Source organism: Heterocephalus glaber, unplaced genomic scaffold, assembly GCF_053883595.1.
Source record: "Heterocephalus glaber isolate CG9 unplaced genomic scaffold, H.glaber_assembly_v1.0 deba00001428, whole genome shotgun sequence".
In the NCBI taxonomy this organism is placed as follows: Eukaryota; Metazoa; Chordata; class Mammalia; order Rodentia; family Bathyergidae; genus Heterocephalus; species Heterocephalus glaber.
In genome coordinates this window covers 6,908,976-6,932,512 of record NW_028258293.1, presented here as the reverse complement: position 1 = coordinate 6,932,512, position 23,537 = coordinate 6,908,976, and the positions used below count along the sequence as shown (strand labels likewise).

The window sequence follows — 23,537 nt, the reverse complement described above, 5'->3', positions numbered from 1 at the left end:
TAGGTTTCTATGAATGATTTTTCTCTAAGTTGTCCATAATTTTCTCTTTGACATACTTTGCAATTTTCAACTGATGATTATAATCATTTTAAAATTTGGAATCTAGGCCTGCAGGTGTAACTCAGTGCTAGAGCTTGTTGGTTTCAGGATTCAATCCTCAGCACCAAAAAAAGAAAAAAATAATAGTTAAATTTCATCCTCCCTCTTTCTGTTTGTGTGTGTGTGTGTGTGTGTGTGTGTGTGTCTTTTTCTTTTTCCAGTTAAACTACTTGTGAAGTGGATTCAAACCATATGACCCATTTTCAAATGTTCTCGAATGGGTCTAGTGTCCTCTTGACTTCATCAATGTCCCCTTACATTCTGGACCCTCTGGGGTTTCCGTCAAACAACGCTGCTTACAACTGAGACATTTCCTTCTGATTTCTCTTTCCTGTGTAACCTCAGAGCTAACAGCTTGTGACTCTTCACTTGTGCATAACTTGACTTAGCAGGACTTCTGGGCTTTTGGGGCTCCTTACTGTCTTACATAAAAGAATACTTGGGGTGATAATGTATTAAAAATACTATCTTTAGTTTCCTGTCTGGTGACTTGAAAGCACAAACAGACAGATGGCAGCTGTGGGGAGGGCCCCTGGCAGCATGAGGACCTGGCAGAGAAGCCAGCGGGGAAGGGCCCGGGCATCGGGGTGAGCATGTGGGGCAGCCTCAGCTGATGGCAAATGGCTTGCTTGGCAGCTGTCTTAGTGGCTTTCTTGTCTTAGAGACACAACACCTGACACCACAACTTAAAGGGGAAGGGGCTTATTTTGGCTTAAGTGTCAGAAATGAAGTGCATAGCAAACCTTAATTATTTGATTATTTACAATAACTTAGTGCATTATGTAAGTCCCAATATTGTTCTCATTTTATAAGTTAAACCACTAGAACAAAATCAGATATCTTATCAGATATTATCAAGCTGGCAAGTTAAATAGTCACTCTCTAACACTTTGACAAAGTGATCCTCCAGTAAACCTTCCTTATCTATTTAGGAGGAAGGGGAAAGATTACTGTCTGTTCCACTCCATAGTACTGACTTAAATGTGGAAATTTAAGATATTATGAATATTAAAATTATGATGTGAAGTATTAATAATTTATGTGAGTGCAATTAAAATTGACAAGGAATTGCTATATATTATGATGTTATTTCAATTACTTTTGAGTAGTTTCTTTTGAATATTCCATATTTTATACTTTGTACAGGTCTTCAAGTAGCATAAACTTTTAATAAATTTTTATTTAAAATTAAATACTAATACATGAGAATGAAAAGAACTTTAAGTCTTTGTCTTAATGTAAAAATCCAGCGTAATTAGCCTAAATTTCATTCTTTAAGAGTGTGGACAATCCAGTTATTTGTAGGGAAGGAGTTGCAGGAGATTATGATGCCTATGAATCCATATTTCTCTTCAAAGTTCACTTGTTGAGCTTCAATATAAATCAGAAGGTACAATGAGACATATAATTAAAACTTTTTTATTGAACCTTCATTGAGAGTGATAGCTGATATTTTTAAAAATTTATAGTGAATGTGTCCTTGGCCAAGAGTTATCTTCACAAATATTTGTATTCAACATAAAGCATGGAGTTACATTGCCAAGCATTTCCTATATAATAAACTAAATCCATATTTATTAATAATAGCTCTGCAGGAGCGCGGGGCCAGCTGAGCCCAGGCCGAGGAGCTGGGAGCCCCAGCGCGCTGCACCTCCAGTCTGCCTGCCTCCATGTTCTCCTCCGGCATGGCAGGGAGGTGAGGAATCTTATCAACAGTACCAGCTCCTTGGGATTTTGTATGACACTACATCATGAGTGACAGTAAATGTGATAGTCAGTTTTACAGTGTCCAAGTGGCAGACTCAACTTTCACTGTCCTAAAATGTTTCCAGCAGTTGAAACCAATTGGCTCTGGAGCCCAAGGAATTGTTTTTGCTGCTTTTGATGCAATTCTTGGGATTAATGTTGCAGTCAAGAAACTAAGCCGTCCTTTTCAAAATCAAACTCATGCAAAGAGAGCTTATCGTGAACTTGTCCTCTTAAAATGTGTCAATCATAAAAATACCATTTGTTAAATGTGTTCACACCTCAAGAAACTCTACAAGAATTTCAAGATGTGTACTTGGTTATGGAATTAATGGATGCTAACTTACCTCAGGTTATTCATATGGAATTGGACCATGAAAGAATGTCCTACCTTCTTTACCAGATGCTTTGTGGTATTAAACATCTGCATTCAGGTGGTGTAATTCATAGATCTTTGAAGCCTAGCAAAATTGCAGTAAAATCAGATTGTACCCTTAAGATCCTTGACTTTGGTCTGGCCTGGACGGCATGTACCAACTTTATGATGACCCCCTATGTGGTAACTCAGTATTACTGGGTCCCTGAAGTCATCCTGGGCATGGGCTACAAAGAGAATGTTGATATCTGGTCAGTGGGTTGAATTATGGGCAAGCTGATGGAAGGTTGTGTGATATTCCAAGGCACTGACCACATCCTTCCCCAGGACCTTGACCCTGACCATGCTTTCCATACAAAGGGCAGCATGCTCATGCCTACTCACTTGAATGTGCAGAAGGAAAATGCCATAATTCAAATATTGTTCCAAGGGAGAGTTTGTTACATGTGTTAAATCAATATCGCAAACCAAGTAGTTCACTTAACTACCTGTGATGATTTTGTTCAGACCTAAAGTTATATTAAATCAATTATGTTAGCTGTTAATTTTATCAAAAATACTGGACATACAGAAGAAATTATTTACTCTTTGATAAATGTGTTCTGATACATAAAAGAAAATACCATTTTATAATTTAGTTCATTCTGTAGATTAGAAAGGTGCCATCTAAATGTGTTTGTGTGATTTAATCAATATATTTTATTAGTTATTGGTATATCTTATTTTTTCCCCAGAGTAAGAACTGAAGCATATTGTGTAAAACCCACATGGAAATGGCTCAAATGAAAATTTTGTGAGGAACAATTTATTACTCCCCTGATATTTTATACATTTTTTTAAAAATTCTTGTCAAGGGTTATTTTGACACACACTGGAGAAGTTAAATAAAAATGCAAAAAATTAACTCACGTTGTGGTCAACAAATATATTGACGCTATAGTAGAAAGGAGGATAGGTAACATGAAAGTTATACCACCTTCTTTCCTCATAATCATTCTTCCATCTTTAATATGTTTTACCCCTAACATGGTTCTTCACATAAACCACTTTTCATTTGTATTCTAACCTCTTAATATTTTCATAAGTCTTTGATTTTTGTTTTTTGTTACGAAAGTTTAAAATGATCTTTATCTGTGAGCAGGTTGATGGTTGTGTTTAAAGGAAATTAAGGTCTATAGTCAGAGTTTTTTATGCATTTCATGAAAATTTAGTTTTTACAATTTTATGAAGTCCCTTTTCTTACATAAGTTCTTCACAACACAAACAGGATGAAAATAGTTTATTATTGTCATTTCATTTACTTTCCTTTACATTTTCCACATCATAGATTATATATGTAAAGTTAAATATAGCTTTTTTTTTTTTTTTGAGACAGGATCTCACTATGTAGTTCAGACTGACCTTGAGCTAACTGTGTAACCCAGGCTGGCCTGGAACTCACAGAGATCCTCCCGCCCCAGCCTCTAGAGTACTGGGATTATAGGCATGTGTCACCATGCCCAGCAAGCATTTTCTTTTGTCCTAATAAATTTCCTAGCAGTTTTCAATAGCCTTATTTCAGATTCACTTGTTTCAAAGTATAAATTAGGAGTCTTTGTTTTGTAAAATACTCAATTAAAAAGGGAAAAGTTGGGGTATTCTAAAAGTTATTTAGAAATATCTACTTAATTTTCAGTTGGTCTCAACACTAACTCATTTTGTGACTTTTCTTATTAATTTAAAAATAAATATTTTTCCCAAAAGTACAAAAGTGAAAAAAGAAATAATAGCTCTGCATAGTTTTGTTTTTCCTTTGAGTATGTGCAGATAGAGATCATTTATTATAGCTCACTAAATAATACAGACAGTCAAATACTTTTTTTAAATTCTGCTTTTTTTTTTTTTTTTAACTTCATTTTAAGAATGTCTGAAAGGTCCATGACTTTGGAGGACATTATAAGATTCTCTACATTTAACAGTCAAATAGTTAAGAATTAGTGAAAAAGAAATACATATCTTCGTGAAGTAAAAATAACTCGTTCTCAGTGTCTCAGTCTCCAATAAATGGGTATGTTAATATAGTATTGTTTCTTTGTAATTCCTTATTTTGACATATAATTTCCCTCTTTCCTTCCAGCTTTACTTTTACTATAAGCCAATTAAGCATAACTCAGCCTACCTTGTATTTGGTGCCATTTTGGAACTGTTTCCTAAATCACATTATTTTTTAAATTGTCAGGCAGGACAGAGTAGTTTAAATAGTTCCAGTTGTGCAACTGTTTCCGTCCTACATCAAAACTGGAGGCCTTGGTGCTTCTGGGGAACCTGCCAGTGACGCCGCCAAACAAGCACGTCACGGTCACGGCGTGGTTGTGGTTAATTCTAAGCAGCAAACCTTGCGGACCTGGGGCACATGTTTGTTATTTCAGTGTCCTTGACGCTCACAGTACATTGTGACTTTCAGTGAGGAGTTGATGAAGGAACAGACTACTAAGTTAATGGAGGAGAAGTGTGAGGGAGGGATGGCTCTGCAGGACCAAATTATGGCTCGTCCACCAACAGCTATGGTCCTCTCAAAGTCCCCTCACATCTGTGATCTTTTATATTACTTTTAGTGACAGTGACTACTGTGAATGTCATGTCAGACACAAAAAACATTTTCCTGCCTTTTGTTTCATCCTTAGTCATGTAGACGGGAACCTCCCAGGCCCATCAGGTCAACAGCTTTGCCTTAGTCCTTCTTCCTACTCTTGCTAGTTATTCCCTTTCTGGCAGTAGAGAAACGCCGAGCCAGGTAGTCTATGATAGAAACTGTAAAATAGTCTCATTTGTATTTTAGAACGAGGTATAAAATCTGTAAATATTTACTGTGTATGTGCCCGTTTACCGATGGTGATACGGATACTACCTTTGAGTAATGTGAGACCCTAATTACCTCTTAATTTTTAGTATTTTTGATTAGCACTTGTTCATAGTACACCTCAGTGGGTTCCTTGTCCTGTGCAATACCGTACGCACTGTATCAAATCCACCGCTGCCCTCGCTCACTCTCCAACCCCTGCTACTTAGTATTCTATACTCGGGTAAACATTTTAGCTTCCGTATGCGAGAGGAAACAGTGGTATTTCTCATTCTGCTCCTGGCTTATTTTACTTCATATCATGTCCTTCAGTTCCATCCATTTTGGAGCAGCATTTCATCCTTCTGTGTGTATGACTTGAATAATATTCCATTGTGGATATACACTACATTTTCTTTATTCATCAACTGATGGGCACATAGGTTGATTCCATAGCTTAGGTATTATGAAAGACGTCACAACAAACATGGACTTGTTTCCTTGGTAAGCTGACTTTGTTTTCTTTGGCTGTAAACCCAGAAGCAGGATAACTGGAGTATCCTTAATTTTTTTTTTTTCCTTAGGAAAGTGGATACAAAGAATCTAGCAAAGAGATGTGGAACTTATGTAAATCTTGTTTTGAGCTTTTTGTTCTATAATGTTTTACTTTTTAAAGAAAAGTCATACTCTCAGGTCAGAAATCATTGCCAATGATAACACTAATTATTACTCTGACATTATTCGATGTGGAAGTCCATCCCTGTTCTTTAGCAGAGGTATTGAGGAGCAAATCCTTAATATTTTTGTGAAACTCCGTAGTAACTGTACTAATTTACATTCCTATCAACCATGTATAAAACCTCCCTTTCCTCCACATTGTTGTTGCTGTTATTGTTGTTGTTTTATTTCTTATTTTGCTTGTAATAGACTTTATAGCAGCACTTAGCTGATATCTCATTGTAGTTCAGACTTACATTTCCCTGATGGTTAATGACATTGAGAAAGTTTCACTTATTTTTTGGCCACTTGTATTCCTTTTTTGAGAAGATTTTACTGCGACCAATAATTTCTCATTTTTAATTGAATAACTGTTTTGCTGGATTCATTCAATTTTGCAAATGTTATCATGGAGGTATGGCATGCTTCTCAAGAAGACACCAGGGACACATGATAATGACATGAAATTGTTGGTGATGTTGAACTTATCACTTGGTGAGTAACTGCTTGAGGAATCAATGTAATCCATTAAGTTACTGAGCTGAATGCTTTCTCAGGCACAGCACTGAAGCTGACTCCAGAGAGGGCTGATTTGGGAGGTTTCTTGAAGGCATTGTCCAAATGCAGAGATATGTGCAGAAAGGTATATCGTTTGATTGAATGTCACATATTTTAGCTTCTTAAAAATGACTTCAGCACTGCACAACCTGGAATGTATTTTAGTGCATCACTTCACAGTTTGTAATATTTTGGTGTAATCAGTGGGTCTTTCCTGTAAAACCTGCCTAAACACTGCAGTGAGAACATGAAATTTCACAGTACCTTTTGAAAATCTGATTTTTTTCTGTCTAGTATTTCAATGTATAAAAGTGGGCATGGTTCCACAGTATATTTATTATAATGGGATGAAAGAAACACAAAAAATGATGATTACTTTGGGAAAATGTTTCTATTATTGTGTACTTTATTTTTTAATGTCACTGAAATAATTTCCTGAGACTTTAGAAATGTCTGAGAAAGACTGTTCTCGATTCATGATTTACTAGTGAAGTGTGATGTACACCTCCCCATTTTTATCTCTCTATGTTGTTCTCCAGAAAATCCAGCTCCCACACCCTGAGTTCTGGAGCTGACTCTGGGTTCCAGATCAAAGCTCCATTTTCTTCATTTGAACTGCCACTCTATTGTATATTACCATCCTTCTGCATTTCGCCAGCCACATCTTCCTCCCCATGTTGCCCCTGCAGAGCTATAGGCTGGGTGCTCATATACATAACACAAGTGGGTTTTGTCCTTATGAGGCTCCTTGGCTTCATTCTATATTTAATCACCTGCGAGCACTGTTTATTCTGGCCTCTCATTTTCTTGCACAAGCATTATCTCTTAAGAATGATTTGCTTAGGTTTTTCTACATCTTGTTGATAAGTACTAACATTTTTCTTGGAGTCCAATAACTTTAAAAATGATTGAATTGATCGAACTACAAAAGATAGAATACAAAAACAACATATGGTAATGCAAAGCTGATGGAATAATTTGAACGATTTGTAAACTTATTAAATTGGAACCTATTGCAGTCATGTTGCATCACTCTGAGGATGCATTGTGAAAAACGCAGGGCAGAAAGTTTCTCCCTGGGTCCTGCTGATATAATTGAGTTACAATAGCAGCCAGCTCTGCTTTTCTTGTATATTAAGGATTCCAGTGGGAAACAGCAAACCCTTGGAGTTTACACAATTCTTAGTAGAGGTTTACATAGCTTACAAATAAATGATTTGTAGCTAATATAAACTTCTTTAGTATTAAAGGAGAATATAGTTCAAAATTTTGAAAATATAGTTCAAAATTTTTTTAAATTACCATAAAACAACAATCATTCCTATACATCTACAAGCTATGAACAAACGATTGGATATAAAAAATAATTGTGCAAAATAATTGAATCCGTCCTGAGCATGGACACTTGTTTTCCTGTCATAATTATGTAAACAATGCTCAATAACAGCTATTTATGTAGCATTTACTTTGTATTAGGGGTCATATGCAATATGGAAGTGACTTGAAGCAGATAGGAGGAGGTGTGAAGGCTATATACAAATTATACCATTTTTTGTAAGGGACTTGAGTATCCATAGATTTTGGCTTCTGAGAGGACAGTGCTGGCACCCATTCTCCATAAATACTGAGGACATCTGTGTATCCTTTTTCGGAAATCTATGAAAGCATTTTGATAAGAGTTCCATGAGAACACTGGGGCAGGCTCATTACTGAAGGTTATATTGAAGTGGTGATTCCAAGGAGAAATAGAAATTGATCAGGAAAAGAATTTGCTGAAGTCTAAAGTATGACCATGGGCAGAGGAAGACCACTCACAGGGAATGGCTTCTCAGCACAGGACATTAAAACACTGTGTGGGCATCTGTACACAGGTACACTTGTGAGTGTGTGCATGTGCGTATAAAGAGATAGACTAAGAGAAGAATCTAGATACATCGAGACAGATGGAGAGAGAGAGAGAGAGAGAGAGAGAGAGAGACAAGGGTGGGCAACAGGAGAGTTAATTGGTGCTGAGTATTTCAGGTGCTTAAGATTGGGCATGGATAGAAAGACCTTCAGGACCTTGGGTGCAGGATACTCATCTGTGGTTTAGCTCATTGATGAATTTAGAGCTGAATGTGATGTTGGGAGGTGAAGTCTGGTCCTAAGAGGTGGGTCACTCTGCACCTGGCCCAGAAAGGTTTATCCCTCTGCTTTCTCCCTTGATTCTGTTTCCTGCCTCCATACCATGAGCAGCTGTACTCTGATATCCCTCTGCCAGCCACTAACTATGGACTGAAAACCTCTACAAGCTGTGAGCTAAGACAAATCTTTCCTCCTTTATGTGTCAGGTCATGTATTTTGTCCCAGTGAAGAGAAAGTGACAAAGATGAAGTGGCTTGAGAAATAACAAACAAATGAATGCAAGACTCATTACTAATCTAAAACAGAATGGGCATTAAAAGGCATTAGGGTTATGGCAATTTAAATAGGGAATTTCTTTTATTCACTTGCCCATCATTTAGGATTTTGGAGACGTTAATAATTTTATAAAAGCTATGGAGATTCCCATGAGCAGAATACTGATAATTTAATGTCAGTGGATATCAGTTTAAGAAGTCCTGTTTTAAGATAATTATTAGATTGGAAATTGGAAAAATATCGGACACTTTGTGTTGCCAAAAACTATTAATGGCTAATGACTTCAAATTTCTCTATATTTATATTAAAATGAAATGAAAGAGAATAAGTTTAAATTTCTAACAGAAAAGTTTCTGAGAAATAAAAGCATTTAAATTTATTGCCTTAAGATATGGATGCATTCATTTCCTCATAGATTTTTGCAAATGTCCAGTATTAGCACTGACTAATATTAATGAGTATATACTTGAGTGAGTAATATCATTTTCTTGAATGATTACATTTGGGCTAATTTGTAAAACTCTGAATTGTAATATCCTTATTTGTAAGAGGTAGTATAATTGATTGCTAGGATATAATACACGTAATTATGTTTTTTTCCTGACACACAGTAAGTGTTCTCTAAATAAATATTATTGCTATCCTCTATTCCAAATATAAAGACAATTAAAAATCATTACCCCTACTTAACTTAAATTTTGGTTTGAATTTTAATCAAAAGTATCTATGTATTTTTCCAATTAACTTATACATCATTGTTCTTATGCATGTAAAGTACACACAACACAAAATCATACATACTATCAAGTGAGTTCTTGAATTATTCTAAGATATTAAAATTTTTAGCAATCCAGCTTTATATAAGCAATATATTTACTGATCATTCCTGAGCCATGATTAGTAAAATAAATTATTTCTAAATGAGTCTTTCTGATATGAATATGGATTTGCCATTTTGAAATATTAATGTAAACATTTATTAATAATGAACTGGTTAACAACTCAGTTGAATACAGCAATATTCATCATTAAAATGCTTCAGAAGCGTAAAATTCTATTTCTCATAATTAATGTGGAATACTTTTATGGCTTGGGATGCCTCCCAGTGTTAGATCACCTTCCTTGCATGTGTGAGGCATGGATTCAATCCTCAGCACTGCGAAAAAAAAAAGAATAATTATCTTTTTGAATAAATAATGTATATTATTGATCCTTATACCACATTTACTTTATCATTTATTACCAATATCATGAGATTTCAAAGGGAAGTTTAGAACTATGTAAGACTCAATCTATTCAGTGTTTGTAGTGTGTCATCTTCACTTCTGTGAAATTTTAACCAAGGTGATTTTCAGGGAGCAAAGGGAGATTGTCTTTAGCGGTTGAGGCACTGAAGGGTGGGTTTAGATGCCATTGCGCAGGGCACAACCTGTCCTTGAGGTTTCGAGCCCAAGGCTGTGAAGCACTCAGTGAAACTCTTCACCTCCTGCAACTGGCTTCTTCTCAGTTCCCATAAAATCGTGTCGTTCTGTCCCTCCACCTTATATCCCCTGAAATCTCTTCCCTACGTCCTGTCATTTCAAGCTCCATGCTTCCTTTTGGACTGTGGTAGAGTTTGATTCTTAGCCACAGTCACTCTACCAGAGAGCTTGCAATTCTTTTGAGTAGAGTTAATCTGATGCTTGCACGTCATGTGCTTGTCAGTTTTCTTATTTTAGAAAAACAATCCATGCTACTTCAGGAAAAAAAGAAAATGTAAGCAGCATAGAATTTTACAAGAATAAGGACATATTCCATAATCTCCTGAAGTAGGAAAAATGCCTTCCATATTTCTCTCAGGAATTTTGGGTGACACATCTGTATACATTTTCACAGAACATCCTGGTACTGTGTGCTTTGTTTTATAAACCATTTTATTGTTAACGAAGGATGAACAAGTTCCATGTCAACTGGTATATTTTGTAAACTGCCAAGATATTGATTTTTTTGTTTTTATTGTAAGATATGAAAGTGATAATAAAACATCAAATCCAAGTCTCCTAACCAACACAAAACATGAATGGGGGCAGTAGTGGTGCGTGCTTGGAATCCCAGAACTATGGAGAGCAAAGCAAAGGGTGACAAGCTCATGTCCCTTACCACACTTAGTGCAACTTAGCACTTTCTATGACTGCTCAGAAAAGAAAAATAACTTAATGGCTGGAGATGTAGCTTAGTGTGAAGGCCCTGGGTTCAGTCCTTATCACCACACGTGCATACACACACACACACACACACGCACACACACAATATTATTACTCACTTTCCCTGGGTATTGAAGCATAATTTTTGTCGTCAATTGTGTGGATACAATTTTTAAGCTTTTCTGACATGGATGTGTGTATTTTTCCTATACACATTTTTTGTCTTTTAAAAACATTGAGACTTGTGATTTGTTTCCATTTTTATATTTACATTTTGAATAATTTTTTTTAAATCTTCTAATTTTTTTAAGAGTAGGAAAATGTATTAGGGAATAGGAATGGAGAATAGGAAAGTGGAATAAGAAATGGGGAGTAAGAAAAGCTGAGAGACAGGAGGGGCCCCGAATGGGTTACTCAAAAATCTTCTAATTTTTGAAACTATTTTGCATCAAACATTTCTGTCTAGGATATCCATGTTTCCATTATTTCTAGGATGTTCATGTTTGTTGTTTGTAGATGTAATTCAATTAATTCTTATTACTGAATTGAAGCATCAGGCTACACTAGAATTTATTTCTCCATTCTCCTGCTGGTGGACAGTAAGAGTAGAGATCAGTTTTTTCTTTTTTTTTTTTTTTTTTTAATGACCACCTCTTGAGTTTGAGACCAAATTTGTTTTGTTCCATGACTGTGTACAATGCAGCATAGAGAGAACTGTGAGGGTATTTGCATATAAAAGACCATATGTCTACCAGCCTTGTGAGACATAGACAGACTGCTTTCCTTTTTGTGTTCTTACAAAAATGGCTATTTTAAATATATTTTTATGAGCATTGCAAATCCATCACTCTTGATCTACACCAAATACTTATCAACACTTAATATTTATATCTTAAATTTTGCCAATTTAGTAAAAAATTGTAGCTCACTCATCCTAAATTGGATTTGCTTAAATATTAGCATGTAAAGGCATATTTATTTTGAAAGTTTACTTGCAATTTAAGATAAGGCCATGTCTTTGCCTTTTCCTTATTTAAAAATTGTCATTGGCATTGATTTGTGAGGATCTTTTACATATTTGGATATAATCCTGTAAGTTGCAGGTAACTACTCATAGTTGTTTATGCTGTGTTTTTTCCTCACTTTATTATGGATATGTTTTAATAAAGAGTTTTTCCTTTTTAGCTTCGCAATATTGCAAAATCATATTTTTCTAGGAAGCCAGCTTGCTATGTGGCTTCATATGCATTCACTTTGAATTGTCTGCAGTGTTAACTATCTTTTGCATTTATTTCTGAGGTTCTAGGATTGAACACATGCCTCAGCACATGCTAGGCAAGCAGCTTCCAGTGAATTGCACAACTAGCCCTTTGCTTTCTAAATGACACCGTACATAAATTTATACCAGGTTTTTGCTCTGAAAAGTTTATGTGTGCCTATCAATATTCCTTGAAAACTTGTATGTTATGTTACCAAGTTCAAATTATTTTAGTATTATAACTTTGTTCTCTTTTCCTACACATTTTCCTCCCTTCTTTTTTAATCAGTATTTTTCTCCTTTATTTGTATTATTATCCCAAATTTTTAAATTGGTTGACCTATTCTCTTTTTTTTGAAACTTGAGTTGCTTTATTTAGCTTCCAATTTCTGGGAGGCTCAAGAATTTAAGTATTCTGGACAACAAAAGAAAATAAGACAGATCTTTTTCTGCCATACTCTTTCTTTAGGATTGCTATTTTATTTTTGCCCTTTCTGTTACATGGGATGTACACAACAGATGTTCAAAGGTACAATGCGTTCTACAACTGAGCACCACTTTCTGCAACTGAACAGGCAAAGAAATTACACTGAACATCAGCATCTGGCAGTATTTTTTGGAAAAAAGTGACTAAAATGGGTTTAAATTGATTAACACTATTAAATCACATCTAATATTTAATACTACATGATTCAATTACAGCTATATGATACAATTATACAAAATGTGTTAACATCAAAGAATACAACCAAAATTAAGATAGCAAACAAAACCTGTATAACTTTTTGTTGTACAGGAAAATACTTTTGAAGTATGCATGTAACTGCCCGTTTTTTTAAAGAAAATCTACTGTAAGCAAAGTTATCAACCTCCAGAAAAATCACACATCGCATTACTAAGCATATCCCCAAAAAGTGTACAATATGCACACTTGGAAAATACAAAATTAAAAAAATTGTAAACAACAGGTGAGCTTCATATATTTATAAGAATGTGAAAAGAAGTCCCATTTTTAGCACTGTTGTATAAAGAATTGTCTTTTGATGGGAAGTTCATGAATTGTCCTCCTGCTGGGACCACACTTTACAAAAACACCGTGTTTTTGAAACAAGATTACAGAGCAAGATAGAGCATCTTAGCAATGTCATCTTATTAAAGTTTCTTTTTAAATTTTTACTACTTTATCAAAACAAGTCCCTTAGGTGTGTAGGATTCATTTTTAAAATTCTTCCTAGAAATAATATACAAAGGAGAGGTATATTTATTCCCAATCCCATCCTGGAAGATGCTTCCTGTGGCTGAGCAGGGTCTTCTTTCTTCTTTTCACTGGTTGTTTTTGGCCTTTGTGTGTGTTAAGATGTGAGATTTCAGGTTAGTTGACTGAGCAAACTTCTTATTACAGCCATCAAAGGGGCACACATAGGGCCTGTCTCCAGTATGGATTCACACATGTGTGCACAAATTGAAGTCCAGTGAAAAGCGTTTCCCACAGCCTTCGAATGTGCACTGAAAGGGCTGCTCTCCAGTAGGAACCAGCTGGTGTCGCTTTAGTTTTGAGCTCTCAACGAAAGCTTTGCCACGTTCTGCACAGATGTGGACCTATTCTTTTTTTAATATTAGTATTTTGAAAGTATATACTTTCCTGTAAATTGTTGCTTTATCTGTATTCTCAACATTTAGAATATAATAGTTTTCTTAAAAATCTTGCTTTTAAAAGTTTTTTACAAATCTATTACAATTTCCTCTTGGATACATATATTCTTTATGAATGTATTTTTAAAGTTAAAAATATATGGTAGATTTAGTTAGATTTTATGACAAAAGGAATTAAAATTGCCAATCAACTAACTTTAAGTTGTGGGGATGACCCTAGATTTCCTGGGTGAGCACAGAGGTATGACAAGGGACCTGACAGGTGGCCAGGCAGGGAGGGGCAGCAGGTATCAGGCAAGGTGTGGACAGGATATGTGCAGTGCTGCTTGGCCTGAGAACAAAGGGAGAGAGCACAGATGTAATGTACGTTGACTCTTAAAGCTGAAAAAGGACAGATAGCGTACTCCTCCCTGGTGTCCCCTAAAAACAACACACTATACAGACACCTTAATTTTAGCCCCCTGAGGCTCGTGTGAGACATCTGACCAGGAGAACTTCTCAGACAATGAATTCTTATGAGTCACTGAGTATGTTATACTTTGCTACATTAACAGTAGAACATTAATATCCTGGAAATTAACTTTGTCACTGAAAATGAAATAATTACTGAATTTCTACATTCTCTTAGAAAATAGAGATTGTAATGCACCCTTCATACTTCAGCATCCTTTACATGAAACTATACTATAAAAGTTGTACATATTTTACTCTAATACCATTCTGCTAGTCATCTTTTCATCCTAGCTACAATATACCTGAAAAAACAACCTAAAAGAGGAAAGGTGGGCTTTACCTTATGACTTCAGAGCTTTCAGTCTGTACTGTGCTGACTCCATTGTCTCTGGGCCTAGGAGAGTTAATGCATCTTGATTTAGGTGCGCAGCCAGGCAGAGCTGCTCAACTCAGGGCAACCAGGAAGGGGCAGGGGGAGCAGAGAAGAAAGGATCAGGGACAAGATCTCATCCCCATGTCACACCTCCATGACTCACACCCTTCAGTGGGCCAAAAACCTCCCCGTAATGCATCAAACTAGGAATCCATGAATGGATTAAACCACCGATGACATTAGAACCTTCATGATTCAATCACCGTACAAAATTTCATCCACTGGAAACCATTCCCTCAGCACATGACCTTGGAGGACACTTTAGGTACAAGCCACCAAAAGGCCTCTCATACAAGTGTCATTAAATGAGGTTGAATCTTTTTCCTTTCCTTCATTAAAATCACAGATTCCCTCATCCCCACCAGTATCTTCAGCAAGTGTTCATGAATGAAGGTGACTGAACTCAGCCTTCCAGTGTGAGTGGGACTCAGGATGTGACAGTCACAAGAGAAAGCAAATTGGGAGGGCAGAAGCAAACTGAACCAAAGCAAGGAGCAGATGATGTAGGACTTGTTTAGAACTCTGAATTCCCAAGGTTCGTTATGAGGGGATCATATGAATATATCAACTTTTGATAATTGGCATCGTGCTTAATCAGACTATTTACCAAGTCTCCCATCACATGACACCAAAGGGATATTTGAATGAGATCCAAGATTTGATTTTGTTAATAAGAGAGTCAGCTTTTCAGCTTCTAGGGAATGATTTCTCGGCTCTTATTTAGAAATAACATTATTACTCAGAATCCCCCAAGATTTGATTTTCTCTGTTAGTCATCATCTGACTTTGGCAAGCGCTGTGAAGCTGGAGGGAAGGAAAGAAACAGATGGCAGGAAACCGAGTTTCTGTTTAGTGGCCTCACTGAGGAGCTGCCTTGAGGGCAGGGTGAACAGGGACACCCAGAAGGGCACAAACTGTGCTTGTTGGTGAGGCGGCCGAAGAAGCCCTAACCTAGCCGTGTGCCTAGGTTTTCTGCTGAAGGATCAGAAAGACGTTAGTAGAATAAGAGCAGAGAAGTCCAGCTCTGTGGGCTTTAATGTTTTATTACACAAAATTACCCTCCCTGATGGTAAGGAAGTACAGCAAAGAGAAGCATTGTTCTTTCGCTCTTCTTTTATCTTGGTAAACAAGCACTCTAGGCCAAAAGCATCATCTATGTGTCTCTGTCGCTGTCTCCCTGCCTGTCTGTGTGTGTCTTCCTCTCCATCTCTCTCTGGTCTCTCATCTTGTCTTGAACTCCAGTTGCAAATGAACCTCCTGCCTCAGCTTCCTGGAAACCTGGGATGACAGGCACTTATTTCTTGTGCTGAGCTCTGAAACATTGCTTGTATCATTACAGATAATGTCTCTAATCACACTCCTTGTCTCCATGTAAATGGGATATTTTGCTTTGCTTTCTCAAGAAAATCCTTGACCATAAACTGAGCCTTAGTGAAGTTAAAATGTATTTTAGCAGGTAGAATTCTTTACAATGGACTCTGCAGAGGCTCTTTTCCTTCTCCTTCTTTTTCCCTTCTTCTTTCTTCTGCTCGTTTTTCTGTCCCATTTATTTATTATTTATCAATAGCACAGAATACAGAAAAGAGAGCCTGATGGAAAATAATTGCAGGATTTGAGCTAGAGAGGAGAGGAGAGGCCGCCCATTCGCCTCCAGACCAGGGAAGTACGAAGAGGGGGCTGGAGCCCAAAGAACACTGACCTTGGAATCTCCCAGTGCGGGCTACACCTTTACCTGCCTCACTCAAATGCTGCCTGATTTTGGTGACCCATGGCCTCCTCAAAGCCTCAATTTCTGTACTCAAAACATGACCCTAGAACGCCTGCTCCCCTACCAGAGTGCAGGGTGCAGTTGCAAGAGTTTTCTGATGCGTCTGTCAGTTTCTTAAAAAATTATATAAAGCAACTCCTTTCTCATCCGTTTCAGTCATGAGTACAGGGTTGAGGAGGCGCTGTCTTTGTCTTTATAGTGCTCATAACCTCAGCCTGTGACCCCAGCCCTCGGGGCGCTAAAACAGGAGGATCACAAAGGGTTCAAGGCCACCCTGCCTCAAAAACATAACAAAACAAAATATTTATAATCTCAGTTTTTGTCAAGACACATGGGAACTAAATTAAGACGATTACACGAAATAACAGTTCAAATGCTGTCATTCACCTCCATGACCCGACCCGTAGTAAGAGGTGAATGTGGCCCAGTGTTGAAGACTGCAGGCTGCTGCATGTGTTGATCTGGTAGAACTGCATCCTTTCCGAAATTGGTCTTCGTGGCTCGTCATTCCCCGCAGCTGAACTCTTCATCCCGTCCTCCTGCCTTTGAGTGAGACAGGACTCGGGTTCTGTGAGTCTCATTTTTTCCCGATTCTGATTCTCCAAAACCAGGGTTCCTCCCAGTTGGGAATTTCCTTAATAACCATAATCTCATTTTTTTCCTATTCTTTGTTTCACGTGACAAAGTCTGTTTATTGTTAATGCATTTTCTCCAGAAATTAATTCCATCTCATTCTGTTTGTAGACAAATGTGTTGAAAGTACTTACAGATTGGAAGATGTATATTGATACAAGTCAAGTGATATACATTTATATACATAGATAGATCTATGAGATCTATGTGTACACCTGAATTCCTATATGTATTCATATTTACCACTACTGTTCACGTGTGAGTTCAGAATTCAGTCGATTTGTACACGTTAGGCACATTTATTCTCCCTGATTACATTATTCTACTGGCTCTTTCTATTGCTAAGGAAAAAACTTTATGTAGCCCCTCTTCTTCTTATCCCTTAAGCATATTAAAATATGCAAAAAACTATGGAAATATCCATTTAAAACAGAGAAAAATACATATGTAACATGCACACTGTCTTTGACAATTCATGAAAAAAACCAATAGACTGATGTGTTATTTTTTCTGAAATTTGTGACACTGTCAAATAAAGATTGCAGTTTTATTCATTTAGAAAATGACATCTTTAATGAAGGCATTTATGGTAGTTATCACAGGTTTTGAGCAATGTTTGAAAGGCTTTAGGTTTTTACATTAGAAGAAAACAAGAGATAGTCTTAGATATTCTATTGAGGAAATTTAAATTATTTTGCCGTGAGCAGGATCATGAATGATATTCAAGAGGCAGGAAAATGAGTCTCCTCACACATTCTAAGTTATTGAAAGTAGCAGTGGTTTCAGTTTACTAACAATTAGCACAAAATTGGGGGCTGACCATAGCATCAGTATATTCTCTCACAAATCCAGGAGTGAGAAATCTGAAATCTGGCAGAAGTGCACTTTCTTTGGAGTCTTTCAGGGAGAATCTACTCCATGCCACTTCTAACTTCTAATGCATTTCTAGACCTATGGCTACATTACTTCTCTACCTCCAACCTCATAGTGATCTCGATCTCTCTCTCTCTCTCTCCTCCTCTCTCCCTTGTGACATAAGGACACTCTTGACAGTCTTTAGGGCCCATATAAACAATACAGAATATTGTGGACTTAGTTGTGTCCTGGAAAAAGTAAAATGTTGAAACTCTAAATACCAATAGGACTATTTTTAGAGATAAGGTCTGTAGGGAAGTAATTATGGTAAAATGTTAGCATCACAGGGGTCCTCCATGATCTGACAGAATTGTTGTTTTCACAAGAGGAGAAACCAGAAAGCTTGTTTTCTCTGTTCAGTGAAGTTACAACACTAAGGTGTCCCTCTGTAAGCTGCAAAGAAAGTCTTCACTAGAAAGTGACACTGCTGAACCTTGATCTGGAATTTTGAGGCCCCAGAGCTGTGAGAAAATAGATTGTGTTGTAAGGCGACCTCTCCAAAGTATTCTATTTCACAACTCATATGAGTAATACATGGTGTAAGTTCCTCATCTCACGATCCTTAACTTCGTCATATCTTTTCCTGTAGAAGATACTGACATATCTTTTTTGAGGTGCAGGAAACCAGGAATACCTAACTGGAGGGGGTGAAGAGAGATGAGACACGAAGATAATTTTGAAAGAGGGGCCCAGGGCTCTTGCCTCTAGTGGACAAAGACACCTGACTGTTAGGTTCGCCTTGCTTTTATTCAACTTAGGCAAGGGAGCAAGCAATTAGATTAAACAACAATCCACCTGTTTCTCATTCTCTGCAAAGTGTACTGAGCTAAGTATTTCTCTAAACTAGATCTCAGCTGTTGGCGACTTTTTCTCTGGAACTTGCCATGTGCCCGCATGCCCGCATGTTGTCAAAGGAGAATCAGATTTTTGTTCCCTCCTTTGTGTCCACAGGGAAGGTCAGCTGGGCCCCATCCTTATGTCTGGTTTCCCACGATGGGGGATGCCAGCGTGTACCGTTTATCCTTCTGTAACTGTCACACTCTTTTGGCTCTCCTCAGCCCCAAATGAGATGGAAATCTGTTTATTCAAGTAAACAAGAAATCTTCAACCAGTAGCTGCCTAACCCACAGCAAATATCACTTTATATTCAGCTTTCCCATCACAAAACAAATGAAGCCACACAAACAACACAGTACAATTTAAATGGTTTAACCTTTTTACCTCCTTAGCTACAGCAGCAGGCAACAAAAGTCCTACAAAGTCATATAAATTGCTCAAAGTCCTCTTCTATTTAAGTGCTAATCCTATATTGGAATCCACATTTCTTTGTCTCCAAAATATTTACCTTCCCCAAGGGTCAGTTCTCATCCTGGTTTTTATTCAACAGATTCAATTCTTCTTTTTCTCTCTCTCTTTATTTTTAACAAGAGCTGTTTCATTGACAGAAAACACCTGTACAAAATATTACATTCATTTGGGTTAAAAGCAATCAGTTCTTGAATTAAATAGTATGTTTTGAAAGTTTAAATGAATTTAGCTTTTTATGCATTGGTGCTTAAATGGTAAGGTAATGTATAATTTCTTCTCAGTGTTAAAAAGTAATTCATATATGTTATTTTAATCCTGAAACAAAATTGAGATAATTTTAGTATTTAATATAAAAGGTAGAAAGCCAGGCACCTGTGTAATTTAATAGATGAGCACAGGTGTAGGCTTTAGAAAATTTATAGATGAGAAAAAGTGTATTCCTACTACCCTTTGCTTTTTGTGAACTCAGTAGCGAATGAAGACCCTTGTCTTGCATCAAACTAGCTAAGACAAGAATAAGACAGACAGACTGATAACACATAATTGCATTATATATAATTGAGCAAGCATACACACTTATCAGTCTTATAAATAGTTATACTTTTAGAACTATATCAGACATCCTAAAATATAATTTCTCTTGAGGTATTCTGGCTATGTTAGGGTTTTCTCCTCTTGGTCCCATGGAAAAACACTTGGTCTAAACTGCCATTGTGCTGTCTATTTCAGCTTAATGATTTGGCCATTGCATCATCCAGACTTGTCTGGTTGCATACAACAAATAGTAGTTTCAACCGTAATGAAAGAGATTTGTTGGTAGAACACCAAAAGCTCACTGTATGGAGAGGACTGATGAAACAAGCCCAGGGAGACAGACACAAAGGTTGCTCCCAAAGAGTGGGATGCATGAACCACGAGAAAAGGTGGGTTTGGAAACAACTGGGACAAAGAATCCTGCCATAATGAACACTCAGCCACTGTAGCCTTCTTAATCTGATCAATTAAATTTCAAGGACGCAGTTATTAATTAATCACATGCTCATAGCTGGAAGAGAGTAGGCAGTTTGATACATCAAACAATGCTTAAGGTATCTCAAGCCAGGGGCTGGGATGTAGCTCAGTGATGCAGCTGCCTGCCTTGCAAGCGCAAGGTCCTGAGTTCGATCCCCTGTACCAAAAAAAAAAAAACCCAAAAGATGTTTCAAGCCATGGCACAAAAGCAACCCTCACAAAGTCATCAACAACTACCAGAAGAGTAGGAGGAAGGAGGAACATTTCCTCAAGAGAAAGTGGGAACTCTGAGGTCAAGAGTTCTGCTTTTCAGTCTTTGCTCTCAGTGCCAAACACATCTGTTCCCAAATGAGGCGCAATTACAGCTTATGGACTCATACTGCTGAAAATAATCACAACTGGCAAATTGTGGAAAGATTTCTTCAGCTATGAAGAACCATTGCCTTTAATGCAATTCTGACACTTAATTCTTATTTTCTTTTTACCCTAAAAAATGTATTGTAAAGAAATGATGAAAGAAAAAAATGTGAAAAGTAAATTATTGCACAGTGTGTACCTCTGAGGCAGAAGTGATGAATAAGGACTCATATATTCCTTTTAGTAGCTCCTGACCCAGTAAGTGGGCTAACTGTTGGGCTGAATGTTTAAAACAGTGAGGAGAATGATGAGTATTCTGGTGCCAAAGGGTTAGTGTTCATCATGATATTATCTATATAACCCAAAATGGAGAACTGCCAAAATCTTCAACCATGACACACGTTTTTCTAAATCTACTATATGGGATTTTGTACCTGTAAATTTTAAATAAAAACATATGGCAGGTATAGCAACATTTTATATTAGATGGGTAAATGCAGAACAGATATCTCGAGTACTGTAATTGTGGCAGTGTATGATATTCATGAACAAAAGCATGAAGACAGAGAAACAGCATTGAGAAATAATAATACTTATTGCAAGAATCTATGTTTTCTATTTCTTTTCATGCTGCCATTAAAAGAAATTTATAAGGCAATGCTGAGACTGCTTATTCAGTTACCCAGTTGTTCAACAGAAACGAAGTACCCTAAAAGTGTTCCTTTGCTGGTAGTGTGATTTAATGTGTTCTTCATGTTTTTTGCAGCCCTGGTTCTTGCTGAAACTGCTGGGGGAGATGGAGATTCTTCTTTAGCACTCATGTTTATTTATTCCCTCTGTTCTTCGCAGCCTGCTTTCTCAAAGCAACTGTTAAGCTGAAAGTCATGAGAAGGCAGGTGGTGGATGCTCAGTAGATCTTAGCTGGAATAAATAGCTCCTTGACTCTTGTTAGGAGTGATTTTCTTACTGGCACTGCTATCAAATAGTACCTACCTGAGAGCTCAATTGCTCCAAACTCTCTGTTGAAAATACAGTTGTTCTTTATGCTGTAAACATGTTTCTTTAGGTTTATCTAGATCTACAGAACTCCTTGAATTTCATCAATTCTAACCTTTAGAGGCTTTCTGTATCTGATCAGTGCCTGATCTCTGTTAAATCAACATCATCACCATTTACTTGGTTGTTTTAATTGCTTCTTCACTGGTCTCACAATGCTAATTTCTGTGCTGCTTGGTCTGCACCCTGCTGCCACGTCATGCTATCAGGGCTTGGGCTGTCAGAAGTCTTTTTGAGCACATGCCTGGCAATCCCTTTTGGCTAATAAATTGAACACAAATTTTTGTAGCTCAATTCTGTGGGGCTATACTTTTCAGCATTTTTTATACTCACTGTACTCCTACTCTGTAAACTCTGGTGCTAGCAACTGGCACTGTTTTTGTGTTCTTTCAATGATTTCCTTCACCTGCTGTGTCCCTCCATTCCTGCCTTAGCCATTCAGTGGTACATTTTTGAAGATGCTTTTCTCACCATTCCTTTTCTTATTGTACTAAATAGAATTGATCTTCATCATTTCAAAGGACATAGCAGCGGTTTTGGTTTTCTTGTGCTTGGTGTGCTTTAAAGTGACTTGAGTAACAGATTAAACAAACTCGAGAAGACGAAAACATCACCTACATTCTCTTCGCAACCACTGAAGGCATCACGCAGAGCAGATTTGTTCCTTGCCTTAATTTAAATGCGAGCTGCAAGGCTTATTTATGAGCACGAGTAGGATCAGTGGGAGAAATTTTGTTTTCCCATTATCTTTATTTATTTATTTTACTCCCAGAGAAGATAGCAAGGGAGGAGCGGAGGTAGGTGTTCTAAGCAAAGGATGGGAAAGAGATAAAGAGCGGGAGAGGGGATGTCAACACTAATGCCTTCTGGATTTCAATCAACGAATTTGAAATTAAATATACAGAAAATTAGGTAAACACTATGCAGGAAGTAGAACAATTGAAAACCTCGGGCACATTTTAAGTCCTCTGACAGCACTATGTCTGTCTTTATCTTCTTGGGTCCCCGGTGGTTAGAAACTTCATCTCTTCCTCACCTGTGATACACTGTGTCCAAGCTCCACACTCAGGAAGCAGAATTCACTGAATTTGCTTTTTGTCTATCAGAAGTGTGCTTGTGGATCGATGAGTATAATACCAAATTTTAATCAGCTCTACCCAAGTAAGCATACATTTGAGTGGCGAATCTTAACACCTATCTAAACTGACAGGTACATGAAATTGTTGTAGAGTCCTTCTCTAATGAGAACCAGCAAACTTTTTCAATTTAAATGAAGTGCTCTTAAAGACATAAATTCGAGAATAATATTGAAGATTCTCAGATATATAAAGCAAAGCTTGGTTAGTGAAGCGATGGTATGAAAATAATCATCTATGAAACTTATAAGGTGTTAAAAATTTTTTATTGAGACAGTGAGACTTGCATTTGTTTTTCAGATATCCTGCAGATTTATGAAGAGAAAAGACTGTATTCCTACCTTTTGTGAGACCAGAATGTTTAAAATAATATCTTCCTATTTAAAAAGTAGCTATTTTCAGTGTGACAGTAATCCCATTGGGTATATCAATGAAAAATTGAATAGAAATTCTTTTATTTAATTTCAAAGTTAAGAATTTTAAGGCACAATTTTTAGGATCTCAATGTATGCAAATTTTAATTTTCTTTTTCTCTGAGAGCAAGGCTGCAATTGTATCATGTGTTAACATCACCATATGGACATGTTTGTTGAGTCTATTCCTCTCATTTTTAATGATTTCTCTCTCTCCCTCTCTCTCTCTCTCTCTCTCTCCCTCCC

At 37.0% G+C, this 23,537-nt stretch overlaps 1 protein-coding gene and 1 pseudogene across 7 annotated transcripts in view; both read left to right on the top strand.

Annotated features, from left to right (window-relative positions):
* The window catches only part of Luzp2 (leucine zipper protein 2), a 430,463-nt gene that overhangs the window by 385,463 nt on the left and 21,463 nt on the right, over positions 1-23,537 (top strand). The gene's annotated exons all lie outside the window — the stretch shown is intronic.
* LOC147827963 (mitogen-activated protein kinase 9 pseudogene) lies at positions 9-23,536 on the top strand (annotated as a pseudogene). Its single transcript, XR_015451413.1, has one exon. The product of XR_015451413.1 is annotated as a mitogen-activated protein kinase 9 pseudogene (transcript).